At 36.6% G+C, this 22,292-nt stretch overlaps 1 protein-coding gene across 10 annotated transcripts in view; it reads right to left on the bottom strand.

The window, feature by feature from the left end:
- The window catches only part of IKZF2 (IKAROS family zinc finger 2), a 173,740-nt gene that overhangs the window by 80,262 nt on the left and 71,186 nt on the right, over positions 1-22,292 (bottom strand). The gene's annotated exons all lie outside the window — the stretch shown is intronic.

Raw genomic sequence — 22,292 nt, forward strand, 5'->3', positions numbered from 1 at the left:
TAGGTGTCAAATGAAGAAATAAAGAACTCAACCAAGTATCAAATGGCATAAGAAACTGACAGAACAGGGAGCTAGGAGAGATATGAGCAGAGGTCCCCTATCAGCTAAGATAGCATAGACTTGCCATCTTGGACTCCTGCTGGAGATTGGTGGACAGGAAGTATAGAAAAACAGCTTCACAGAGCTCCCAGCAGGAGACACAGGGAGTCCTTCAGTCTGAGAACAAACATCAGATAAAGCCTGAATCTAGGACACAAGATCGTACCAGCCAGATACCAACCTAGGAAATGAACTCACAAACACTATTCAAAACTAAAAGATTTATAAGAGGGAATGAGAGAGGTTAGTCTGTAAATGACAATAATGTTGGAACAATAAAAGAGGGAATAAATGGTGTAGGTATTAGAACCTTCTAGGAAGGCAAAGCTATAGCAAGTAATCCAAGATTGGTTCAAACCTAAAAAGACAAGGGTAAATTTCAAGGTAACCACAAAGGAAGTTAACAAACATACTCATTAAAATAAAGAAAAACATAGTCTCCATAAAAACAAAATCTACCAAAACAAAAGATACGGGAAAAAAAAAAAAAAATCCACAAACAAAAGGAATTCAGGACAGGAGAGTAAGAGAAACAAAGAAAATGTCAGCACTACAAAAAAAAAAAAAAAAAAAATCACCACAAAATGACAGCAATAAACTCACAACTATCAATAATTATACTGAACATAAATGGCCTAAATGCACTCATAAAGAGACAGAGAGTGACAGAACGGATTAAAAAAAAAACAAAAAACCCACAGGATCCACCAATATACTGTCTACGAGAGACATGCCTTAGAAACAAAAGACAAAAATTTATTAAAAATCAAAGGATGGAAAAAAATATATCAAACAAACAGCTACCAAAAAGAGTAGGAGTGGTGATACTAATTTCAGGTAAAATAGACTTTAAAACAAAATCCACCACAAATGACAAACAAATGCACTATATAACAATTAAAGGGATGATCCATCAGGAAGACATAATCATAATAAACACCTACACACCCAATGACAGGGCTCCAAAATACACATATTCTAACAGCACTGAAAAGAGAAATTGACAGTTCCACAATAACAGGGGACTTCAACACAACACCCGCAGTAAAAGACAGAACATCTTGAAAGAAACTCAACAATACAGCAGATCTAAAGGACACAATCAGCCAACTTGAACCCACAGATATATATAGGACACTCCATCTAACAGCTACAAAATACACATTCTTTTCCAACGCACATGGAACGTTCTCCAGAACAGACCACATCTTAAGCCACAAAGCAACCCTCAACAAATCCAAAACACTGAGATAATACAAAGTATATTCTCTGATCACAAAGCCATCAAAGTGGAGATGAAGAACAAGAGAGCAGGGAACAAAAATTAATTGCATGGAAACTGAATAATAAACTGCTTCAAAACCACTGGATAATAGAAGAAATCAAAGATGGAATCACAAAATTCCTAGAATCAAATGAAAATGAAAACATATACCAAAACCTTTGAGACATAGTAAAGGCAATGCTCAGAGGCCAATTTATAGCAATAGATGCACGCATCAAAAAAGGAGAAAGGGAAAAAATCAAAACATTAGCTACATAACTCAAACAAATAGAAAGAGAACAGCAAAAGAGGCCCACAGCCACCAAAAGAAAGCAAACAATAAAGAACAGAAATAAATGGTATAGAGAATAGAAAAACAACAGAAAGAATCGACAAAATCGTTAAGTTGGTTCATTGAAAGGGTCAACCAAATCAACAAACCATTGGCCAAACTGACAAAATAAAAACAGGAGGGGACACAAATAACCCAAATAAAAAATGAAATGTGGGATATTACAACAGTACCAATTGAAATAAAAACGATTATAACAGAGTATTATGAAATACAATGCTACAACAAACTTGAAAACTTAGAAGAAACAAACTTCTACCCAAATGAATACAAACTGATGTTGAAAATCTGAACAGACCCGTAACAAAAGCAGAGATTGAAAAGGTAATAATAATAATAAACTCCTTACAAAAAAAAAAAAACCGTGGCCCAGATGGCTTCACTGCAGAATTCTACCAAACATTCAAAGAGCTTAAACCAGTACTAAAAAACTACTCATACTATTTCAGAACACAGAAAAGGAATGGATACTTCTGAATTCATTCCATGAAGCCAGCATAACCCTGATACCAAAGCCAGGCTAAGACACCCCCCCCAAAAAGTAAATTACAGACCAATATCTCTCATGAATATAGATACACAGATTCTCAACAAAATTCTAGCCAATAGAATTAAGCACCATATCAAAAAAATAATACACCACAACCAAACAGGATTCATACCAGGTATGCAAGGATGGTTCAACATTAGAAAATCAATTAACGTAATTCACCACAGAAATAAAAGAATCACGTGATCATCTCAACAGGCATGCAAAAGATATTCAACAAAGTCCAACACCCATTTCTGATAAAAAATCTCAATAAAATAGGCATAGATGGGAAATTCCTCAACATAATAAAGGGCATTTATACAAAACCAACAGCCAACATCATTCTTAATGAAGAGAGGCTGAAATCATTCCCCTTGAGAACAGAAACAAGACAAGGGTGCCCTTTATCACCACTCCTATTTAACACTGTGCTGGAGTCGTAGCTAGAGCAATAAGGCAAGAAAAGAAAATAAAGGGCGTTTGAATTGGTAATAAAGAAATAAAACGACATGTCCCTATTTGCAGATAATATGACACTATACATAGAAAAGCCAAAAGACTCCAGGAAAAAACTTCTGGAACTAATAGATTCACCAGAGCAGCAGGATACAAGATAAATACACAAAAATCAGTTGGATTCTTGTACACCAATAAAGAGAACAAGGAAAAGAAAATCAGGAAAACAATACCATTTATAATAACCTGTAAAATAATAAAACACTTAGGCATAAATCTAACCAGAGATGCAAAAACCTATGCAAAGAAAACTATAAAGCACTACTTTAAGAAACCAGAAGAGATCTACGTAACTGGAAAAACATACCATGCTTATGGACAGGTAGGCTCAAGATTGTGAAAATTACAATTCTATCCAAAGCAATTTACAAAAACAATGCAATCCTGATCAAAATATGAACGACATTCTTTAAAGAGATGGAAAAACTAATTATTAACTTCATATGGAAATGAAAGAGGCCCCGGATAAGCAAAGCAAATTGAAGAAGAAGAATAAAGTAGGAAGAGGCACACAACCCGACCTCAGAACCTACTACACAGCTACGGTAGTTAGAACAGCCAGAACAACAACAGATACATTGACCAATGGAACAAAATTGAGAACCCAGATGTAAATCCATCCACCTATGGTCACCTGATCTTCAACATGGGTCCTAGTCCATCAAATGGGGAAAAGATAGTCTTTTTTAACAACTGGTGCTGGCAAAACCGTATGTCCATCTGCAAAAAAAATCAAACAGGACTCATACCTCACAGCATAAGCAAAAGCTAATTCAAAATGGATCAAAGACCTAATATAAAGCCAAAAACTCTGAATCATAGAAGAAAAAATAGGATTAATGCTAGAGGCCCTAATACACAGCATTAGTAGGATACAAACCATAACTAACAACACAAACTCCAGAAGATAAGCTAGATAAATGGGATCTTCTAAAAATTAAACACTTATGCTCTTTAAAAGATTTCACCAAAAGAGTAAAAAGAAAAACTATGGACTGGGAAAAAATTTTTGGCTATTACAAATCAGACAAAGGTCTAATCTCTAAAATCTATAGGAAAATCCAACACTTCTACAGCAAAAAGACAAATAATTCAATTAAAAAATGGGCAAAGGAAATGAACAGATACTTCATCAGAGAAGACATTCAAGTGGCTAACAGACATGTGAGGAAATGCTCGCGATCACTAGCCATTACAGGAATGTAAATTGAAACCACTATGATATACCATGTCACCCCAGCACTACTGACATGAATTTAAAAAAAACAGATAATAACAAACATTGGAGAGGCTGCGGGAAGACTGGATCTCTTATGCACTGCCGGTGGGAATGCAAAATGGTACAGCCATTTTGGAAAATGATATGGCGCTTCCTTAGAAAGCTAGAAATAGAAATACCATATGATCCAGTAATCCTATTCCTAGGAACATATCCTAGAGAAATAAGAACCATCACATGAATAGACATATGCACACCCACATTCATTGCAGCGCTGTTTGCAATAGTAAAAAGATGGAAAAAACCTAGATGCCCATCAACAGATGAATGGATAAACAAGCTATGGTGCATACACACAGTGGAGTACTACACAACAATAAAAAATAATGATGAATCTGGAAAGCATTATGCTGAGTGAAATAAGTCAATCACAAAAGGACAAATATTGTATGAGACCACTACTACAAAAACTCATGAAAAGGTTTACACACAAAAAGAAATAATCTTTGATGGTTACAAGGGAGGGGAGAGGTAGGGATAGAAAAACAATAAATAGATGATTAAAATATATATATATATAAACTAATATGAAAACTAAATATGATGGCCTGAAATGCAGTTATACTGACACAGCATCTATCCATCTATCTTCAGTATTTATACTTTGCCCACTATTTAAATTAAATGTGATAATATAAGTCAAGTACCTTGTAACTCTAAAATGAAATGCATGTATTAACTACATTTATTACATTTTTTGGAAATAAATATTTAATATATAAATAAAAATAAATGGGATACTGTTATTTCCTTGTACTTGACACTATGGAATGATTATTTTTTTCCCGTTGTTTAATAAAAGGGGGCCCTGGTAGTGCAGTGGTTAAGTGTTTGGCTGCTAACCAAAAGGTTAGCAGTCTGAATCCACCAGCTGCTCCTAGGAAACCCTAGGGGCCAGCTCTACTCTGCCCTATAGGGTAGCTAAGAGTCGTTTGTTTTTTGGTTGAGAAAATGAGTTAAGAATATTTATTATATTAAAATAGAAGAAGCATAGGATACGCCTCATTTCTACGTTAAAACTCTCCAATTCACTATAAAAAATCAAAGAGTACTGAGGTGCCATGGATCGCTCTTGTGTGGCCTTTCTCACCATGGTCTTGAGTGAGACTGTGCAGATATGGTAATTGTGGCCCTCCAAAGGGACTGGTCAGGTTTTGCCATCCTGTTGGACTTGAAATGGACCACTCCAGAGGCAGGGAAGTGATCTGTGATGAGAAACTCCTGGAAGCAGGAGACAGAGACACACAGAGAGAGCTGTAACCCTGAAGACAGTAAGAAGTGATAGCTGGAGAGACCCAGCAGCAGAGACCAGAAAGTATGAGATGATGCACTGGACATCCCTGCCCACAGAGAGAGAAAGCTGAGTGCATTTGGGCAGACACTGAGGGCCAGGGAAAGGTGTGCCTGCGAGCAAGGCTGGGAAGAGGCTGTCCTGATGTATCCTGAGTGTTCCTGAGCCTGAATTGTAACCTGTTACTTCCCTAATAAACCCCATAATCCTGACTATGGTCTGTGAGTTCTATGTGGCCATTGCAATGAATTATTGAACCCAACAGAGAAGTTGAGAGTGCTGTGGGAGGGATGGTTAGTGTCAGAATCAGTAAAGATGGTGGAGAGAGGAGGAGTGTCTGACCTCACTCTCATGGGAATCAGCCTTGGGCTGTTGGTCTTGATTCTCCTTTCCCCTTAAGTCAGAAGTCAGATACTGCCCCCACGCCATTTTTATAAGTATGAACTTAGAAAATCAGGAGGCATAAATTAATGTAAAAATCATTTCAAGGAAAACGTTGGTTAGCTTAGAATCAAAGATGGTTACATACTGGCACACAGTTACTCAAAGAGCTGTGGGACATCTTTATGTAGGCTACTTAAGAATGATAAAAATATACATCTTACATACCTGAGATTCACCAAATCAGACAAAGAACGTTAATTTAAATGACTTACTAGAGACTTAATTTAATGAATATTTAATGAAGGACAAATACATGTGCTATATATAAACTCTCATTTGAGAATTCTAGTACAAATATGGTTTATTTGAAGTAGTATAAAAGTCTACTTTAAAAATGAAACTAGTATCCTGAAAAGAAACATTTGTTTAATTTTTCATTAACTCACATATACTGACATAATATCCATTATCATTCATTTATATTACTGGATCATAAGATGTACTATTGAAAGGCACACATGTATTAAAGTATTCCATAGCTAAAGTAAATAATACCGGTCTTTCCAAGTAAGTTTCTAGAACTTTCTAAATTTAAACTTCTCTAAGGATTTATACTCCCATAACTCATTGCAATTGAGTTGACTCTGACTCACAAGCAAGCAGCCCTACAGGATAGAGTAGAACGGCCCCATAGTGCTTCTAAAGCTGCAAATCTTTGTGGAAGCAGGCTACCACATCTTTCTCCTGTGGAGCAACTGGCAGGTTCAAACAACTGACCCTTCTGCTAGCTGCTGAGTGCTTTAACTACTGCACTACTAGGGCTCCTTGAATTTATATTAGGTACTTCTCATCTACAGTAATGCTGGAAATAAATGAAAATAACAAATGAATATGAATGACAAAAATGGAAAATAGCCTAGCATCCTTCATTTGTCATGTTCATAGCCAGTCTGAATAATGGAATTACATCTGTATTTCCCTCTAAAATCTAAATTAAAAAAAAAAAATTAATCTATAACACAAATAGGATGGATTAGGTGATTTTATGTTCTCTTCCAGTTTCAAAGTCATTAGAATTTAAAAAGGTAAAAACAATTGGCTGACATTGCTAAGGAATTTTGAAAACGTGGAAAGCAATATTTTATCCTCTGTTGAAAACGTTAAAATAAAAACACTTTATAAAAAGTTTTATTTCCCCTTTGTTGTTGTCAGATGCCATCAAGTAGGTTCCAACTCAAAGCAATCCTAGGTACAACATAACGAAACACTGCCCAGTCCTGCGCCATCCTCACAATCCTTGTTATGCTTGAGCTCATCATAGCTGCCACTGTGTCAATCCATCTCATTGACAGTCTTCCATCTTTTTTGCTGACCCCCTACTTTACCAAGCATGATGTCCTTCTCCAGGGACTGGACCCTCCTGATAACATGTCCAAAGTACGTGAGATGAAGTCTTGTTATCCTTGCTTCTAAGGAGCGTTCTGGCTGTACTTCCTCCAAGACAGATTTGTTCGTTCTTCTGGCAGTACACGGTATACTCAATGTTCTTTGCCAACACCATAATTCAAAGGCATCAATTTTTCAGTCTTTCTTATTCATTCTCCAGCTTTCACATGCATATGAGGAGACTGAAAATACTGTGGCTTAGGTCAGGCACACCTTAGTCCTCAAAGTGACTCTTCACTTTTTAACACTTTAATTTCCCCTTAATGTTAAATTAATTCTTTGGTCCCATAGCACAATTATTAAGTTCTTTTCAGAAACAAAATCTGTGTCTCATGTAGAATGTGAGAAACTTCTATTTTGTCTATGAGTTTATATTATAATGTAACTCATATGTAGGTATAGTTTATAGAGTATTTTCAAAACTGCCATCTCATTAGATCTTCACACTATAATATGAGGTTTTTGTTGTTGTTAGGTGCTATCAAAGTGGTTTCAACTCATACCAACCCTATGTACAACAGAATAAAACACTGCCCAGTCCCATGCCATCCTCACAATCATTGCTATGTCTAAGCCCATTGTTGCAGCCACTCTGTCAATACATCCCATTGAAGATCTTTCTCTTTTTTGCTGACTCCCTACCTTATCAAGCATGATGCCCTTCTCTAGGGACTGGTCATCCTGAATAACATGTCCAAAGTATGTGAGACGAAGTCTCGCCATCCTCGCTTGTAAGGAGTATTCTGGCTATACTTCTTCCGAGACAAATTTGTTTGTTCTTCTGGCAGTCCATTCAATATTCTTCGCTAACACAATTCAATGGTGGCAATTCTTTCTTGGTTTTCTTTATTCATTATCCAGCTTTCATGTACATATGAGGTAACTGAAAATACTATGGCTTGGGTAGTGTACCTTAGGCCTTAAAGTGACCTCTTTGCTATTCAACACTTTAAAGAGGTCTTTTGAAGCAGATTTGCCAATGCCATAGTTTCTTTGATTTCTTGACTGCTGCTTTCACAGGCATTGATTGTGGATCCAAGTAAAATGAAATCCTTGACAACTTCAATATTTTCTCCATTTATCATTTTGTTGCTTATTTGTCAAGGTTTGAGGATTTTTGTTTTTCTTTATGTTGAAATGTAATCTATACTGAAGGCTGTGGTCTTTGATCTTCATCAGTATTTCAAGTCCTCTTTGCTTTCAGCAAGCAAGGTTGTGTCATCTGCATATCGCAAGTTGTTAATGAGTCTTCCTCCAATCCTGATGCCCCATTCTTCTTCATATAGTCCAGCTTCATGGATTATTTGCTCAGCATATAGACTGAATAAGTATGGTAAAAGGATACAACCCTGAAATACACCTTTCCTGACTCACCCATGCTGTATCCTCTTCTTCTGTTTGAATGACTGCCTCTTGGTCTACGGTATATGAGGTGGGTGCTGTTACTATCCCTAATATACATATAAGGAAACTGAATCCCAGAAGAGACAATTGATTTCAGCAAAATAACAGAGCTAGGAAGTTGAAGTGCCAAGGCTTAGATTTTTGTTTTCTTGTTCCAAATGCTGCTTTTTTCCTCCTTTTGAGGAGTGAGGTGATAAAAGAGAATTTTACATTTTGGTGAAATAAAGTACATAGCTACCTAATTTTGATCACTCAGTTTTCACATACCTGTCCCAAGAACATCAGTCAGATGGACAACTCACCAAACAAAATGGAACTCTGTTGTCATCTCCTGCCACACCAAGGTCATTCTTCCAAGTCAACTTAGCACCCAAACGGTATTCTTATTAATGTTTTCTGCTGCCAGATCTATAAAGGACAACAGCTGCATGGTGGGCAATAACTTCTGAAATAATAGGTTGATAAGAACTAGCCCATTATCATGAGATTAACTTTTTGAAGAAGTATGGTTAATGTATACTTTTTGTTGTTTGCCATAGTTTAATTTTTGCCCTTGGTAGGGAGGGGAGGCAGTCAGCAACAGTTTCCATCCATAAACTACCATCATAAATTTGTTGCATACCACCTACAGAAGAAGGTCATAATGTCTCACTACAAATGGCAAGGTATGTTGCTAGTCCAAGTAAAACTGTGTAAATGTGAAAAAAATAGACAAAGTTTTTCACCTCCTGCTTTTTTTTTTTTTTTTAATAGCTACTTCTATTTTTCTCTTAGCCCTTTTAAGGCATCTAATCTAAAAATATTTACCTGTGTCTTTTTCTACCCTCTACTTTGATGCCTAGCTTACCCTTTCCAGGAACTATCCTAAATGAACAACACCTTCCACATGCTTTCCTGCCACCTGCCCCAATCAAAATTCACCTATCCTGTCTCCTATTCCCTGGAGCCCTGACGAAACGTTTTCAAGAAACCAATTACTTAATTTGATAATCTGATGAGCTATTTCTAGCAAAGAACTTGATTAACACTTAAAAACCATGTGTACTCCAATTCCTCTTTCTATAACCGACAACTAGAAAGTTCATAGAAACAAAAGGAATTTAGAAACTCTCTTAGGAGAAAAATAAACATCACACTTGACCTACTATGTACCCTGAAGTACATTAAGATATACATATCTATTTGATATGTTTTTACCGATAAAGAAGGGAGAAAAAAGGAGAGTCTTTTGCTCACCAGTAATTTATAAATATTGTATTAGAGAACTTCCAAAGAAGATGGAATTTGCTTTAAATAATCTGGGAAGGAGAGTGGCTTGGCAAAAAAATATTAACTATGCGTTGATAACTATGTAGTTGGGTGACAGACAGACATTCATCACACATCTCTCTGTTGTTGTTGTTAGTTGCCTTTGAGTCAATTTTGACTCACAGTGATCACATGTGTTACTAAGTAGAACACATCTCTCTACTTCTACATATATACTCAAATTTTCCATATCAAAAGGGAAAAAAAAAAGAGAAAACTCAATCAGTACAGGAGTAATAGTTACAGAAACACAGCAAGTATAACCCAGAAGGAAATTTAAAGATGGCTGAAATAGAAAGTAAGTGATCTAAAAGAAAAAAAAAAAACTTCAACAATGTTATGACAAAAGGACATACAGGTAAATTGCAAGTGATTAAGAATATGTGTAAAGTAAATTGGAAGAACTAAGTTTAGAAAGAACTTTAAAAGGATTTCTTAAATCACACCAAACACAAGGAAAATATTAGCCCAAGAAACAAAAAGGGCCATATAAATCAGAGACTCCATAAGCCTGAGACTAGAAGAACTAGATGATGCCTGGCTACCACCAAGACGGCCCTGACAGGGAACACACCAGAGTCCCTGATGGAGTACGAAAAAAGTGGAGTGCAGAACTCAAATTCTAGTAAAAAGACCAGACTTAATGGTTTGACTGAGATTAGAGGAACCCCAGAAAACATAGCCCCTGGACTCTCGAGAACTAAAACCTTTCCCAAAGCCAACTCTTCAGACAAAGATTTTACTGGACTATAAGACATAAAATTACACTCATGAAGAGTGTGCTTCTTAGTTCAAGTAGATGCATGAGACTAAATGGGCAGCTCCTGTCCAGAGATGAGATGAGAGGACAGAAAGGAACAGGAGCTGGTTGAATGGACACGGGAAATCTGAGGTGGAAGAGGAGTATGCTGACATATTACAGGGATAGTGACTAGCATCACATAACAATGTGTGAAATAAATTTTTGTATGAGAAACTAATGAGCTGTAAACTTTCACTTAAAGCACAATAAAAAAAAGAATTTCTTAAAAGTAAATTTTCATATATCTGATGCTTTTTAAAGAAATATTAATTTTCAAAAGAATAAGAAATTTTAAACGAAGTATATAGGTTAGCCACGGCAAGAAACAGTTTGATAGCAATTAAACAAAACACATGCTTCATGCTTCTAAATGTATCACTGGCTTAACCTAACTGTGATAAAAAAAAAGGGAGGGAGGGAAAGAAAACCTCATTGCCATCGAATTGACTTTGACTCACGGGAACCCCATGTGCTACAAAGTAGAACTGTTCCATAGGGTTTTCTTAGTTATATTCCTTATGGAAGCAGTCTGCCAGGTCTTTCTTCCATGGCACTGCTGGGTGGATTTGAACCGCCAACTTTTTGGTTAGCAGTCACGCACAAACTATGCCGCCCATAATTGCAACATACATGACAAAATAATAAAAATAAAAAGCCACTTATTACATTATCTCCAGAAGTTATTTAGTAAGACATGGAATTGTTGTTATAGTATTGACTTTCTGTGACTTAAATTAGTTCTAATGATTAAAAAGTATTTTTATAAAGAGTATATTCTTTTATGTTGTTTTTTTTTTTTTTAGTATAAACCTATTTGAACTGATAAAAAAGCAATTATTGTTTCTATTTATTTATTGAACATATATTAAGCCAGGCAGAATCAGAGGCTAGACAGATGAATAAGGCAGAATCCTTGCCCATAAGTTCAAGTGGAGACATATAAGGCCTGGGAAGAGCACAAGAGATAGTCCAGGAAGACTCAGCATTCAGAGCTGGCCAATGGCTATCTTAGCAATTAACAAGATGGAACACAAAGGCACACTGAAATCAGGACATGAGCCATTATAAAAGAAAAAAGGAAGGGGTACATGAATACGTCATAAGTGGAATCAATTCAAGTACACTATCCACAATATCCTCAAAACAGATGCAGAAGACTGGCAATGATCCAAAACCAAGTAGCAAAGTCATTCATTCTTTTGAATATTTATTGAAATCCAAGGAGCTCAAAGTCTGCTAGAGACAGACAGTCAACAAATAATGAGGATATTGCAGGATGAGTACACTAGTAGATATGGGACTAGTAGTTTGGGTAAGTTAGCAAAGGCTTCTCAAAGAAGATGACTGAACTCCATCTTGAAACATGACGAGTTTGCCAAGCAACCTAGAGGGAAAGATACGCAAGGAGAAGAAATACCATGTACAAATGCAATAAAGTATGAAAAAATGGAATGTAAACCATTGGTGGTTAGGAACTAGTCATGGAGAAAGCAGAATTTAAGGGTAAGAAACTTAACTTTGGGAGCAAACTACAAACTTAGGCCCTGAGGAACTGAGGTTCCAAGATCAGTCCAGTGCTGAATCAACTGCAGCTCCATGCTAAATTAGCCAGCCACCACCAAGGGGGAAAAAAAAAAAAAACTTCAAACTCAATATTGAGTTGCTCACAGTGACCTTACAGGACAGGGTAGAACTGCCCCATAGGGTTTCTAAGGCTGTAATCTTTACAGAAGCAGACTGTCACTTTTTTTCTCCCACCGAGCAGCTGGTGGGTTCGAACCGCCAACCTTGTGGTTAGCAGTAGAATGCTTAACCACTGTACCACCAGGGCTTGCAAGTGAACCACCGCAGAGCTCCTAATTCCCTCGCTATGTAGGTTCCAGAAGCTGGATCTATAAAAGATATTCATCTGTTAAGGTCAGAGATTAGGCTGCAAAGCCAGGCCGTTCATCAAATAAATTTTAATAAGAACGAAGCTAGAACTAAAGTATAGACCTAACATAATAACGGTCTGTAAAGAACTAGTAGAACACATGGTCAAGTTAAAGCCAAGTGATGCTGATTACAAGTTGCCTAATAGTTATGAGAGACCTAAGATTTTTGGTAACAAGCCTAATGGGAATTAGTTTATCCAGTTTTGTACTACTCAGTGTTATATACTACATGTTGAAACAATTTATTACCAAGAAAGCAGCAACAAATATATACCGAAAACTTGCTATGTAAAATTTATTGAGAATTTTAGGTTCGAGAAATAAAAAGGAATGATAAAGAATGACCCTTAATCTCAAGAAGTTTACAGACAAATCAAGGAAATGAACAGCTACCTAAAAACATGAACAAATATACGAAGCAGGACAAGTGTCAGATGAGTGTTAGCTTTTATTTACCAATGGCTTATCCTGTGATGTTATATTCATGCCAGAAATGATGAGGTTTAAATTTTTTTTTTTTTAATATAATAATACTAATAAAAGGAAAACAGCCCATTATGGAATCAGTGCTAACGGTGGCAATGAAGCAAATACTCAGAACATGTCAATTTTAAAACTCCAAGTCTATAGGTTTTAGATCTTAATATATACATAGTCAATATCCCATGTCATTCAAATTACTTCAAAGCCCCCAGTAAAGGGATATTTAGACCACCTGAATTTACCTATTAAGAAGCAAGAGTTAAAGATATCCTTCTTCAAAGTTTAGTGCGTATCTGAGTAAGAAATACCTGCTGTCAACTATACGAATACTAAAACGGCTCATAACCTTCAGTGACAATTGTTTTAGATGAAGTTTTCAGCTAATTATACCCATAATTTTCACTACCTTGACACTTTTTTCATTTTGAAATATGTTCGCAAAATATTATTTCTAAGGAAAAGTTTTGCTTTGCTTTGTTTTGCTTTGGTATCCCTTTTAATATTAGAATAGGGTTTTTAAAATTCATTTAGAGTCCTAGAAAGATATTTCAATTTTCCTACATCATGGCAATTTTATAGTTCTGTAACACAATGAATTTTCAAACTTTCAATTAAAATGAGCCATAATCCATTGCTATCAAGTTGATTTCAGCTCATAGTGACCCTATAGGACAGGAGTAGAACTGCCCCATAGGGTTTCTAAGGAGCAGCTAATAGATTTGAACTGCTGACCTTTTCGTTAGCCGCCAAGCTCTTAACTACTGCACCAGTACCCCCCCGCCCAGTCCCCAGTGCCATCAGTAGGGCTCCAAAATGAGCCACAAAGATGAAAAACTATAGCAGAGAAAGCAGGAAATATTAAAATTAAATACTATCCTAAGTAATGGCAACATTTTGCTTTTACAATTAGTTTGAAGTTTAAAGAACTTTCATAAGCTCTAGTAGAAAGAACACAAAATACAGAGTAAGTCAGGCCTTGGTTTAAATTCCCAAACTGACATTTATCACTTACCAATTATTCAAGTGTACATTGTCTAAGCTATACTTAAGTGAGTACATGCTGTGGAATCCACCCAACTTGATTTCAAATCCCAAAGCTGCCATGTACCAGGTACGTATCATAGGACACGTTAGCTAGCCTTGGATTTCCTCTTCTAGGATGTGTCCCTTGTTTAAAATACTGAGAAAATAAAGCTACTTTCCAGAGCTATTTTAAGGATTAAATGGTATAAAGTATATGAAATCACCGCCTCCAGTGCCTAGCACACAAGGGTACCGGATAAATGCTAGTTCTGTTCCTTGTTCCTTCTCCAAAGGCTTCTCCTAAAGTTTGGCTGGCAATATTAATATCATTCCTGTAGTCAATGTCTGAAAAGTGCTTAGGAATTATTTTTATTAAGCTCAGGTCAAGGAAATGAACCTATATGAGATCTTTAAAAAGTAACAATGTCTATGCAAAATATTTTTAAAAACTCAGTGATAAAATATCTGACTAAAAAAATCACCTCTGTCACTTTAAGACAGGCGTATTCCTGAAGAGAGAAAAATCACCTGTGATAGTAATTTCATGACTTTCCTCTAACCTTAAAGTTCTATGATAGACGATACCATGTCTATCCTAGTCATGTGATATGTTCCTAATACCAAGCACAGTACTAAGTACACAGCTGATGATCAATTAATATTACTGTATGTATGAATAAAAAAAAAAAATTTTTTTTTTTTTAATGTATGAATAACTGAATTAATGCATGAATGTACAAATCAAATAACTCACTTTCCCCATTAAAAAGAAGCCCTGGTGGTACAGCAGGTAAGTGCTTGGCTACTAACTGAAAGGTTGGCGGTTCAAACCCACCAGCCTGCTCCACAGGAGAAAGATGTAGCAGCCTGCTTCCGTGAAGATTTACAGCCTTGGAAACCCTATGGGGCAGATCTACTCTTATCTTACAGGGTCACTATGAGTCGGCATCAACTCAACAGTAATGGGTTCCCCATTAAAAAGTAAGGGGCTTCAGTCTCAGGCAATCCTGTTACTCATTTTAAAATCTCTGCAGTGTGTGTCATTTAGAGGAAAACATGTTCCCTCCCCCTCTCTTCCTAGGAATTCTCTGAGTTCCTACAAAGTTGCAAAATCTTGTGATGGGCACTGCTTGAAGGTCTTTCACAGATGAAAAAATATTATCATGATTTTTCTTCTCTAATCGAAAAAAAAAAAAAAATGGAAACCCTGGTGGCATAGTGGCTAAGTGCTACGGCTACTAACCAAAGGGTCAGCAGTTCGAATCTGCCAGGTGTTCCTTGGAAACTCTATGGGGAAGTTCTACCCTGTCCTATGGAGTTCCTATGAGTCAGAATTGACTCGACGGTAATGATTTTTTAATCGAAAAAATAATATCACTTTACTGAATTTGTACTTTGCCACCTTTGCAGCTCTTCTGTTTCCCTACCACACGCTGTTGTAATAATCTCTCTGCTCCTGCAGTATCTCCTTCCATTGGGTGTCCGAGTTTGTCCTCATTTCCAGCTTTCATCACTCAAGGTCCAGCCCTAATGTTACTTCCTAAGAGAATATCTCTTTCTGACCAATTTTTGCAGAATTAATGACTCCTATCAGAGAACTGAATCTACACCCTGACTGTAAGGGAAGCAATAGGATTTGTCTGTCTCTTCTATTAAACTGTGCACTGCCACCTGAGAACAATCTTACTCAGCTTCACATTCCAGGCACTTAATACAGTGACTGGCACAGAGTAATATTCAGGAAATATTCACTGTATCAACTTATTGTTTACTTTCCCAATTTATTTATTTTTGTCATAAAAGCACTTAAAATGTTGAGTAATTTTTAGTAACCATTTTTAAAATAAAAAGGTAACTCCAATTTTTATTAAAAGGAGTTCCGGTGGTGGAGTGGTTATGCACTCGGCTGTTAACCGAAAGATCGGCAGTTCAAACCCACCACCTGCTCCTTGGGAGAAATATGTGGTATCCTGCTTCCATAAAGATTTATAGCCTTGGAAACCCTATGGGGCAGCTCTGTCTGCTGCTGTGAGTCAAAATCAGCTCAACAGCAATGAGTTTAAACAGCAAATATATACAATATAGAAAAGCTTTTGGACACATGCTAATGTTGCCAGCCAAATTTGCCAGGAAATAAGTGACACCGTTGATACTGCAGAGTATTAACTGTATATTAACATTAAATATTAGCATATGTAAATATTCCACTTAAATGAGGCTTTGTTAAAAACATTTGGTTTAGGATGTTATTCTCCATATGCATATTCCAAAGACTATTTTCAGAACTTATTTACAAAAACTAGTAAAACTAGAGTTTATTCATCAGCCCAAGAGAGTCAGCAGTGCTGGTTTCACTGTGGTGTAATAAAAGAATGAGAGAGTGGATATCTACTCTGCAAAGGTGTTGCAGCATTAATGATAGGGAAACTGACCTGAGAAAAACACCTGAAACCTACAACATAATCTGTAGAAAGAAGGCAACATGATGTTAGGTCAGCCTGCTAGTCAACACAATGCACTCTGTTTAAGAATGATCTCACTCTGGTGTATAACCTCTTTGTGTTTTGCTATGTACACAGATGAACAGGTATCCATTCTCAATTATCCTTAAGGAGGTTGCAACCTTGTTAATGATAGGTGTCAAGATCTCCAAAAGAGATGAATTTGCTCACTGGAAAATGTTGAGACTTTCCGGGATCACTCTGGCCAAGTTCTTAAACTTGAGAAGGTAGAGATTAAAAGTTAGCAAGTGGCTCTGTAGTGGTGAGATGTGACATAAAGAGTAATTGCTGACCCAAACTGCAGGCAACATCATATGCTAACTTTACCGGATTACAGAATGCAAGCTTTCAGTACCGGATTATAGAATGCAAGCTTTCAGAGTATAGGAATCATTACCCCACAAAGAACTGGAGTTACTTGGATTTAGAAAAACTTTTTTAATTTTCATCTAAATACTACAGTGACTCTTATGTTCAGAATATTCAACAATATCCCTCAGTATTTAAATATAACTCAACGTGTAAGTATGTGGAATACAGGGAAAGAATCCCTGGAATGCTGTAACTGTTTGAATAGTTCCCATCCTGCAAATACCTGCATCCAAAAAAAAAAAAAAAAAAACTACAAATGTTACTAATTTATCAGTTCTAAACTCCCTCAAAATATAGTTTTAACAAATGAAAACTATTATGACAGAAGTTATAATTCACACCATGACCTCTACTAGTTCATTAAAAAGCTCTAAAATTCCATGAACGTAAACGTCACACATGGCGGAAGGGAAGCAGGAATGATCTTGACCATGTGGTATGAGTTAGCTCAGGGGAGTGACAGGCGTATGGTTATTTTTCACACATAAACGCTAGCCACAGCAGGGAAAGCTCACCTTTCTTCCATATCCCTAAGAATGTTTGGCAATTGCGAGGCTTCCTCAGCAGTAAGTACAGCAACTAACATCTCTTTCTGAGAGACACCCCCTCCCCTCCATTTTGCAGTGAGGAACCAATCCAGCAGCCCCTGGCTGTGCTCCAACAAAGAATTTTAGGAATGGGGAAAGGAATGGCATATTCCCTAGAGAGGTTAGTGAGGAATGGGAGTGGAAGGGGGAGGGAAAGAGGGCACCCTTCCCGTCCCTGCCAATCAACTATTATTAACTATTATGCTGATGGAATGGAATCTAACTTTATGCTGGCCAGAGGCTGGCTTTCCTCCAGGTTCAACACTATTGCCAAAGATGAGATTGTGGTTTCATTAAGTGATCTAGCCTTTGCTCCTTAAAAATCTCTCTGTTAATGCAACAAAGTCTCAACATAACAGTCTCAGTATACATTTACACTATTCTGGGGAAAAAAAAAAAAAAAAAAGCATCCATAACACCAGTACACTTAAAGTAGTAATCCCACAGTTTTAAAACAAAGGGTAGGAGAACTCAAGCCAACGGAAACCCTGAGCAAATCAAAGGTCTTTTACACTAAATATGGTAAGACTAGCCTAGAGCAGAGTAAAACCTGTGATCTAAATATTACCTGTTTCTGCATTTTGACTCATTATTTCTGTGATAAGTTTGATTTGCATAAAGGTACGGCAGAGCTTATGAGGCAGTGTACACTAACATCACGAATTCACAATTCAGAAAACCCCCAACATGTACTTATAAAATTTTAAATATTGATTTTAATACTGTGTAGCTCTTTATAAGTGGTGCAAAATGCAACTCATTTAATAAGAAAAAATTACTTGCCATACGTATATCATATATATAATGCATGCCATATATATTTATTTATATAAATTTCTGCATGGGTCTATAAAATAATGACTATCCGTTATTTGTTTATACCCTATCCCATTCCAAAATATTTAAAATCTGCATTTAAAATAATATTAATAATACTTTTGCAAAAATAATAATAGCAACAATAAATGAAGATATTTATCAGGTGCTATGCCAGGCACTGTAAGTTTCACAAACATTATCTAATGTAATCCTCAAAACAACCCAGTGACATAAGTAATATTATCCTCATTTTACAGATGAGGACGCCAAGTCCTAAAAAATTAAGTAACTTAGGCAAATCTTACAGTTAGTAAGTTGTAATGCCTTTAACAGTAAAGATCTAGGAAGAGAAAAACATAAAAAGATAGAAAAATTAAGAGGGTATTCCACAACCAATACCATGAGCAGCAGTGATGAAGTGCATTGGGCAAATCTGCTGCAAAAGACCTCTCTACAGTGTTAAAAAACAAAGATGTCACTTTGAGGATTAAGGTGCACCTGACTCAACCCACGTTATTTTCAATCATCTCATAAGCATGTGAAACCTGGACAATGAATAAGGAAGCCCAAGGAGGAACTGACACCTTTGAATTATGGTGTTGGGGAAGAATATTGAATATATCATGGATTGCCAGAAGAAAGAACAAATCTGTCTTAGAAGTACAGCCAGAATGCTCCTTAGAAACAAGGATGGCAAGACTTTGTCTTATATACTTTGGATACGTTACCAGGAAGGTCCAGTCCCTGGAAAAGGACATCATGCTGGATAAAGTAAAGGGTCAGCGAAAGAGATGAAGACCCTCAATGATACGCATTGACACAGTGGCTGCAAGGATGGGCTCAAGCATAACAACAATTGTGAGGATGGCACAGGACTGGGCAGTATTTTGTTCTGATGAATGTAGGGTTGCTTTGAGTCGGAACCAGCTCAGCGGCACCTAACAACAACAACACATAAAAGATCTGCCATGCGTGTCAGGAGGAAAGCCATGTACAAGTTCAAATGTCTGGTGGCTTTGAACCTTATTTGCACTGTAAGGGAGACTCCATAATTGCACTGCCCTGCAAGATAATTCTGGCTTTCCGATCTTTTGGTTAAGACCCCTTTGTCTTAGTTTCTTAGTGCTGTTATAACAGAAATACCACAGGTGAGTGGCTTTCAAGAACAGAAATTTATTTTCATCACAGTTCTGGAGCTAGAAGACTGAATTTGGGGCATTGCTCTAGGGAAAGTTTCTTATCTGTTTCAGCTTCTAGTAGCCAGCAATCCTTGGAGTTCCTGGGATTATACGAACTCTCCCTGTCCCTGCTACCTGCTTTTTTCGGCACCTAATCTTCTCTTTTTAAAACTCAAAAATGATTAGGGTTAGGATACATCCTATACTATTATGGCCACATTAACATAACAAAAACCCTATTCCCAAATGGGATTACATTAACAGGTATGGGGGCTATTTTAAGAGACACATATTTTTAGGACACAATTCAATCCATAACATCATTAAGATTCAAGAGCTCTATCTGCATGCTTTATAGAAACAAATCTCAAACTTCATCTCTTCAAGATAGAGCTCTTCTCTTTCTTCCCCAAATCTGCTCCTCCACCAATCTTCCCCATGTCAGTAAATGACATCATTATTCACCAGGCTGCTTAATTCAGAAACTTACAGGCATTCTTGACACCTCATTTTTCCTCATATGGTACTTCTAATCCATCAGCAAGTCCAATAAGCCCTTTTCATAAAATACATTTGACCACCTCTCACCGTGTCTACTGCTCTTGCTGTAGTTCGATCTGCCAGCATCTTTCACAACTATCATTTTCATGCAGGCCTCCTCACATAAAACCTTGCCTGTACTATTGCTCCCTTCACCCACTCTCCACAGAGTATCTGGAGTGGTCTTTTTGAGATATGTTTCATTCACACCACTCTAGCCAAGCTGGTCATCTTGCTGTTCCTCAAATACACCAAAGAGGCAAAGCTTTACGGTTCCCAAGAACGATTCGAATTAACTTGATTTAGTAAATATAATGCTGTATGTAATAAAAAAGAAAAAATTAATCTCCACTCTTTTATCTCCAATACTGTTTGTAACCATTCATGTGCTTGACAACCTTTATTCTGTAAAGGAGAGAAAAGCAAGGAAACTGAACTCAGAGTTGGTACACATAAGTGTATAGGTAAAAGTACAACTTAGCATCTGTTCCCCATTGAAGTTCTCATAAATTTAAATGTTTATAGTAGAGGAATGAGGGCCAAAAAGTGATAGAACTGTATTTCATTAGAAATGAAATTCCGGAAAAGTGATTATAGCCAGAAACTGATCAAGAGGTACTTCCTGATATTTTGGGCACTAGAAGAGCTTCTTTAAGTCACAGTATTAGGGGGAGGGCACCTAGAAAAACTAAACAAAAAAAAAAACCCAGAAGCCACATATAGCATCTTTGACTTGGGCATTGGTTTTCTCCTAATCAGCAGTGACAACAAAGGATCCTTGCCAATGAGCTTCCTGAGCTGTAGATATGCATACTCCAGGACCAGGGGAAGAATGACAGACAGCGTGTAGTGGAGAAAGCTGAGAGGAGGTTTCTGGACATATATAAAATGATGGTGGGGCCCCAGACATAACTAGGAACATTATGAAGAGGGCTAATTTCCATTAACCAGGCCGGTGGGGCTGGTTGTGGGGAACCAAAGCTAATTAAATTTCCTCAATAATGTATACACATCTTTATGTGAAAGTCACAGGTTGGTGAGGTCTAGAATATTTAGGTTCTGTCTACAGGTGAAGTCCAATTTGTTTTCTTCTAATTTTTCTAGTGGAGACCAAACAAACATGGGTCACTAGCTCCAGGCTCATTTACTTAGGCATTCATATTTTTATTTGATCCTCTGGGCATATATAGACAGAAGGCAATGATAACATGAAATGGTTTTACATCTTTTTTCATCAAGAAATGAGTCAATTTAAAAATCAAAGTTTTAAAAGCATATATATGTATTCTGTCCTTTTTAATATGTAGCATAAAACTATCTAAAGATAATAGAAATATAATTGACACCCAAGGAAAACCAATCTTACTTTTTTCTCCACAGAGACTTCCAATTTATCATTGCTCAATGAAGGCAATTAAGTGATGCAAAGTAGAAATACTATCAAGAGCCAGTTTCTCACAAATAAGAAAACTATTCTAGAATTTTAATACTGACATGTATCATACACCAAATATCAATGAAGAGGCTGATTTCACTTTGATTTTCAATTTAGTCTTCCCAAAAAGGGATAATGAGTGGAAGTGCAAAAGATACTAGTTACTGTTATAAAACCCATTCACACACACACACACCTTTCAAAATGTGTGTGTTTGTGTATATTCAGGATTTTATAAGAATTCTCAATTTCTCTGGAAATTAAACAGTGAAATAACCAAATATTTCATAAAACTTAGAGGGGAAAAATAATATAGGATATGAAAGTTACAAAGAAAAAAGGTAATAGCTAGAATACTTTAAGAAAGATTCTCAAAATTCAGCAAGGGCTAAGGAAGGGTGGAAGTGGGGCTCAATTATTAAGTAGTGGAGAAGATCAAACTAAAAATGTCAGTGACCCCGAGGCTAAATATATGATCCTAATTTTGGGATACTTAGAATCCAGCTGAATGAAATAAGAAAAAGCAAGCAATAGAGCAATAACAAAGCAACAACTGCTTGCTACATTACATTAAGTAAGAAGCTACACACCTATATGGAAATCAACACACATAGTGGTTTAAGTATCACGAAGAAGTCATGTACAATGATAAATGTAGAAATTTGACGATCTAGTTTGGCTGGATATAAAATCTTAGGCAACTATGGAAGTGTAGTCTAAAAAGCATAAATGTTCTTGTTGAG

This window comes from Elephas maximus, chromosome 6, assembly GCF_024166365.1.
Source record: "Elephas maximus indicus isolate mEleMax1 chromosome 6, mEleMax1 primary haplotype, whole genome shotgun sequence".
Taxonomy (NCBI): domain Eukaryota; kingdom Metazoa; phylum Chordata; class Mammalia; order Proboscidea; family Elephantidae; genus Elephas; species Elephas maximus.